General features: G+C 44.2%; 1 pseudogene; it reads left to right on the top strand.

Moving 5' to 3' along the window:
• Positions 1-4,092: 4,092 nt before the first annotated feature.
• Positions 4,093-4,302, top strand: LOC115869988 (annotated as a pseudogene).
• Positions 4,303-5,968: the final 1,666 nt, after the last annotated feature.

The raw sequence follows: 5,968 nt of genomic DNA on the forward strand, positions 1-5,968 counted from the left end.
AATTTATAAATTATCAAGGGCTCATGAGGGAGGGGGGAGGGGGGGAAAATGAGAACCTGATGCCAGGGGCTTAAGTGGAGAGCAAATGTTTTGAGAATGACAAGGACAATGAATGTACAAATGTGCTTTACACAATTGATGTATGTATGGGTTGTGATAAGAGTCATATGAGCCCCTAATAAAACTATTTTTTAAAAAAAGAAGAAGAAAAGAAAGTTCACAGGAGATTATATACCTGCCAAATCAAGCATGCTGTCCTTCTCCAGGGACTGGTCCTTCCAGATCACTTGTCAAAAGAACGTAAGAAGAGTGTGTTAAGGAAAATCCTGGCTGTACTTCTGAAACAGCTTTGTTTCCATTTTTGGTGCATCTTATGGGTGCTCAAATGCAAAACCACCGCCAGGGGCCTTTGGGATCCAGCAGGAAACAACGCATTCGGGGCTGACCTTCCCGTTTCCCTCCCTCTGTGACTTCTCTGTCTCTGTGTCTCCCTCCCTCCCTCTTTCTCTCCCTCTTCCTTCCCCATCTCCCGCATTCCGTGTTAGAAATATCTGAAAATTATTCCAAGAGGCTGAATGTTCTTAAGCCTGTCAGTTGCCTGAGATTTTCAACACCCGCAGAAAAAGGTGATCTTCCTTTTTTAAAGTGTGAAGACTTCAGCAACGGTGTAGCTACAACACCTACATTCACATTAATCAGCCTCCTTTTCCTGCAGACATAAAGAGAAACTTCAATCCAGACAGCAAAAGTTGACTTTATTTTGAGGTGGGTGGGATGTTAATGTTAATAAGTGACTTAATTGTTTTTGCATCCCCCACCAGGCTGCTGGGCTGCTGAGAGTTAAAGGAATTAACAACATAGCAGTTACTTATGTAAATTCACCCTTTATGCCATATTTTCGTGGAAACCTAGAAACTGTGACTCTCTTTCCATTTCCATTTAATTGTTCTGTCCTCCCAGACCAGCCCGAATCAAAACAGTACTATTACCCTTTGCAAACAATGAGTTTCTGCCTCAAAGTCTCCGATATTGTTTCTATCCTTTTCACTGTTTCTTGGGTAGCTGTACTCTTTAACATGTTTAGTGTGGTAAATTATGTATAACGTAAGGCTTGTCATTCTATTTTTAAGATGTATAATTCAGTGTCGTTAAATTCTCCAGGTTGTTCAGCCATCACCACTGTTCATTTCCAAAACTACTGTATCACCCGAAACACTGTACTGGTGAAGCAATAACTCCCCATTCCCACCTCCCCCAACTCTTGGTAACCATTAATCTAGTTATTCTAGATATGTCAAATGAATACAATCAAAGCGTCTCCCATTGTGTGAATCAACCACATTTTATTTAGTATTTGTTATGGATGTTTGAGTTGTTTCCACCTTGTTGATAATGCTGCAATGAACACTGTTATATAAGTAGCTGCTAGAATCCCTGGCTTCAATTAGCTTTAAGTTTTGTTTTTGTTTGTTTGTTTTGTAGGGAAAAGAAAGGCTTTATTTACATAGTCTGAAATGACAGCATGACTATTTAAGCATGCTTCTTGACGTCAACCAAGAGCTTGGTTCCCTGTTCTTTTCATCACGGAGCCTTGGAAGCAATGTGTTTGTTTATTTCCTTTCTTCTGACCTGAAATACAAACAGCTTCCTTTCAATTAAGTGGCTATTCCTCCCTTGTCCTGTGCATATGGACCCTTACAATCCTGTGTGAGGCTGGGTTGACTAGAGAAACACATCTAGTGACATATATATATATATATATATATATATATATATATATGAACGAGCTTTATATCAAGAAGTAATTATATATCAAGAAAGCATCCCAGCTCAGTTAAACTCAAGTCCATCAGTCTGATACTAGTCCCAAGTCCCTCTTCAGACTCACACAGCCACATGCAATGATGCAGAATGCAGGAAGACCACAGGCCAGGGGATGCAGTCATGTAGATCCAAGTTTGGCGGAAACAAGGCTGGTTCCGGCAGCTCTCAGGGTGGCCAGCAAGGAGGAAGATGAACTAGGAGAGAGAGAAGGAGGTTCACAGGGTCCTCCTTATGAGAAGACCCCACTCCCAAGGAGATGGCATCAGGTTGTGACCTGATTGAGAGGTTTGACTCCACCCCAGTCAGGAGTGTCTAGTTGACATAAAATTATCTAACGACCCCAAATCCCTTTAGCAAATTTCTTCTGGAACAAGTTCTCCTTTCCTCTCCTCTGCCCTCCCCTCCCCTTACCTCCCCTCCCCTTCTCTCCTCTCTCCTTCCCTCCTGTCCCCTCCTCTCTCCTCCCCTCCCCCCCTCTCTTCTCCCCTCTTCCCCTCTCCTCCCCTCTCCTACCCCATCCCTTCCTCTCCTCTCCTCTCCTCTCCCCGCCTCTCCCAGACAGCCCAGGTGAGTTCCCCTTTTCAGGTACTGGAACTAGGTCAGTTATGTTCAAGTTTTACAAAGTAGGTTGACTTCTCATTTCCTATCTCTCTTCATTTTTCTTTTTCCTAGTCACCCAAATCAAACAGTATGTCCCTTTCCTATGAAACAACAATGCAATCCTCTGACAAATAAAAGCTGGAATTGTTGGTAGGTGCCTTCAAGCCGGTTCAGACTCATAGCAACCTTCTGCACAACAACGTAAAACACTGCCTCGTCCTGTGCCATTCGCACACTTGGCATCTTTATCTTTAAGCCTGGTGTTGCAGTCATTGTGCCCACCCATCTCATCACCAGTCCCCTTGTGTTTTTCGCTGCTCTTCCACGTTGTGAAGCAGGAGGCCCTTTCCCAGGGACTGCACTCTGTTGTTAGCATGTCCAAAGGACATGAGACAAAGTCTTGCCATCCATGCTTCTAAGGAGTATTCTAGCTGTATTTCTTCTACAACAGTTGTGTTTGTTCATTTGGCAGTCTATGGTACTTTCCATCTTCTTTGCCAACATCATAATTCAAAATTCATCAACTCTTCTTCAATTCTCCTTAACCACTGTCTGACTTTCACATGCATCTGAAGCAATTGAAAACACCATGGCTTGGGGGAGGGGGTGTTGTTTGTTAATTGTTAAAAATTTTAGTTTTTCATTAAATAAATAAATTGGACTTTTCTGTGAAAAAGAAAGAAAGAAAATACTGTGGTTTGGACCAGGCACACTTTTGGATGTTATCAAAATGATATCCTTGTTCTGCAACCCTCTGAAGAGGTCTTATACATCAGGCTGACCCCAATGCAATGCATGGTTTGGTTTCTTGACTGCTGTTTCCATGAGTATTGGCTGTGGATCAGAGCAAAGTGGAATCCTTGGCAAGTTCCATCTTTTCTGTTGATCAGAATGCTGTCTATCAATCCAGGCGAGAGGATTTTGGTTTTCTTTACATTGAGTAGTAATCCATATGGAGAGCTGTTATCCTGGACCTTCATCAGCAAGTGCTTCCAGTCCTTCCCGCTCTCGTCATACAAGGTGTGTCATCTGCATATCACAGGCTGCTAATAAGCCTTTCTCCAATCTTGACGCTGAGTTCATTGGTCAGCATACAGACTGAATAAGTATGGGGGAAGGATATAGCCATGATGCCTCCCTCTCCTGATTTCAAACCATACAGCATTCGCTTGTTGGGTTTTCAAGGACCGCCTCTTGGTGGATGTACAGCTTCTGCAGGAGCACAATGAAGTGGTCTGGAATGCCCACTCTTCGCAATGCTAAAGGCACTCCCTCACAGACTTGATGCTGACCCAGCCGTCCCCTCACAATGGAAGGAGTAGCACTCCCTGGCTTGAGTAGGGCTAGCCAGAATAAGCTGAGTAAATCTCACCCTCTAGGAGACAAATGATTCTCAAGAGAAGGGTTGTGGGAGGAACATCTGAATATAAGAGCTAGAATTGTCCTTGACAATGAGTTTAAGTTGTTTGTTTGGAAGATAGTACAGTGGCAGAACAAGAGAAGGGCTAGGACTGGTCATTTACAAGCTGTTTTTATATTTGTTTTTAAGAATTCTTCCACGTTTCTGAAGCCATTGCTGTTACTATGTTATCTTCATCAGTTTTCCTGTTGTTACGAGTATTTAAAATACTTTCGGAGCTCTCGGCCCAACCCCGCCGCACCGCCGTCATGGACACCAGCCTTGTGTAGCCCATCAATCTGGCCAGAGTCATCAAAGTGCTGGGCCGGATTGGCTCCCAGGGACAGTGCACGCAGGTGCGCGTGGAGTTCATGGACGACACGAGCCGCTCCATCATCCGCAACGTGAAAGGCCCCGTGCGCGACGGCAATGTGCTCACTCTGTTGGAGTCAGAGCTCAGAGCTCTGAGGCTGCGTTGAGGCCGCTGCCAGGTCTCAGATGTCTGGTCGACCACTGGATCATCAGGGATGGGCTGCGACTGTTCAACAAAGCGTTTGTATTGTTCAAATAATAATAATAATAAAATAAAATGCTTCCTGAAAAGTCTCCATGCAAGAATGTCTGTGAACTTAGAGAAGTAATAAAATCTGCTGCGGGTTTCCTAAAGGGTCCAAAGAAAACCAGTCATTTCTGGGTATTAAAAGCTGTGGTGCTGGCTATAAGATTGATGATCTGCTGTGCAAACCTTCACTCAATTCACAATTAAAAGTTAAACTATGAGAGGTTAACTATTAGTCTCTTCCTGTCTAGATGAAAGCAGAGTGAGGAACATGGAAGACACGTGGAAAAAATTAGTCCAATAGACTAGTGAGCTATGCAAATATCCTCCATCATCCTGAGACCCAAAGAACCACATGGTGTGCAGCTATGTCTACTATCTACTTTGAAAGGAATCACTTAAGGTAGAGTGAAAGAAAAAAGTGGAACAAAACTTAGAATCATAAAAATCCTCAAGCTTACTGATTGGATAGGGTCTAGTGGAATCTCTGAGCTGATGGCTCTTCATCCCCTGTGGGGTACCAGCCGCCACAATGGAATGGGTCCAAGGGACAGTTGTGTAATTGAGGGTAGAGGAGGGAGGGAAAAAAATGAGGAGCTGATACCAAGGGCTCAAGTAGAAAAAAATGTTTTGAAAATGATGATGGCACCAAATGTACAAATGTGCTTGACACAACAGATGTATGGATGGATTGTGAAAGGTTGGAGACAGAGGCATAGAACAGAGATAGAATTTAGGCAGGAATGTGAAGTTGAGAAAGATTTTATTGAGGCAGGGAAAGAGCTCCGGGGAGGGGAGGGAGAGCAAGGAAAGGGATGGGGGCACCTTGAGCCCCCCTGGGCGGATTCCGAGACCCAAGGAGTTAGGTGGGGAAAGTTTCACCTGGTACTGGGGCTGCGGGACATATGTAGGGCATGAGCTTAAAGGCATATGGGCCAGTAAGGGGAAAGGAGGTTCTATATGCTGTGGTTGCAAGTTTCGGGCCAGGTGATGTCCTGTCAGTAAATCATGTTGTTCTTAGGAAACAGTGCTGGGGGGGATGGTTGGGGGGGGCTGTGTTCTGTTCATGGGGGTAAGCTCTGTGAAACGCTTCTCGAGAAGCTGGTACAAAGGGCTGCCTTGGTCTGGACCGGCCCAAACAGATTGCGATAAGAGCTGCATGAGCCCCCAATAAAATGATTTAAAAAACCCCAACATCATGCTAAATGGAGGAAAGATCGAAATTGTCAAGGATATTTTCTTGCTTGGACCCACAATCAATGCTTATGGATGCATCAGTCAAGAGATCAAAGAACATATTGCATTGGGTAAATCTGCTGCACAAAACCTCTTTAAAGTGTTGAAAAACAAGGATATCACACCCAGGGGGCATGCAAGCCCTCCTAATTACAGGTAAACACATACATATCAAATTGGGCTGTACCCTAGCCCCAAAGGCCCCTGAGTACATAGGAGGAGTAACTTAACACCAGTGTCCAGGGCAGGTAAGGGGTTAGAGCCTAGAGAGCAATAGCATATATCTGCTCTTGTCCTTAAAGCGGCAGGCTAGATAGCAATCAGCCATGTGCTTGTAAGATGTAACTTTA

Source organism: Echinops telfairi, unplaced genomic scaffold, assembly GCF_000313985.2.
Source record: "Echinops telfairi isolate 266 unplaced genomic scaffold, ASM31398v2 ScPeMD7_70;HRSCAF=299, whole genome shotgun sequence".
Classification (NCBI taxonomy): domain Eukaryota; kingdom Metazoa; phylum Chordata; class Mammalia; order Afrosoricida; family Tenrecidae; genus Echinops; species Echinops telfairi.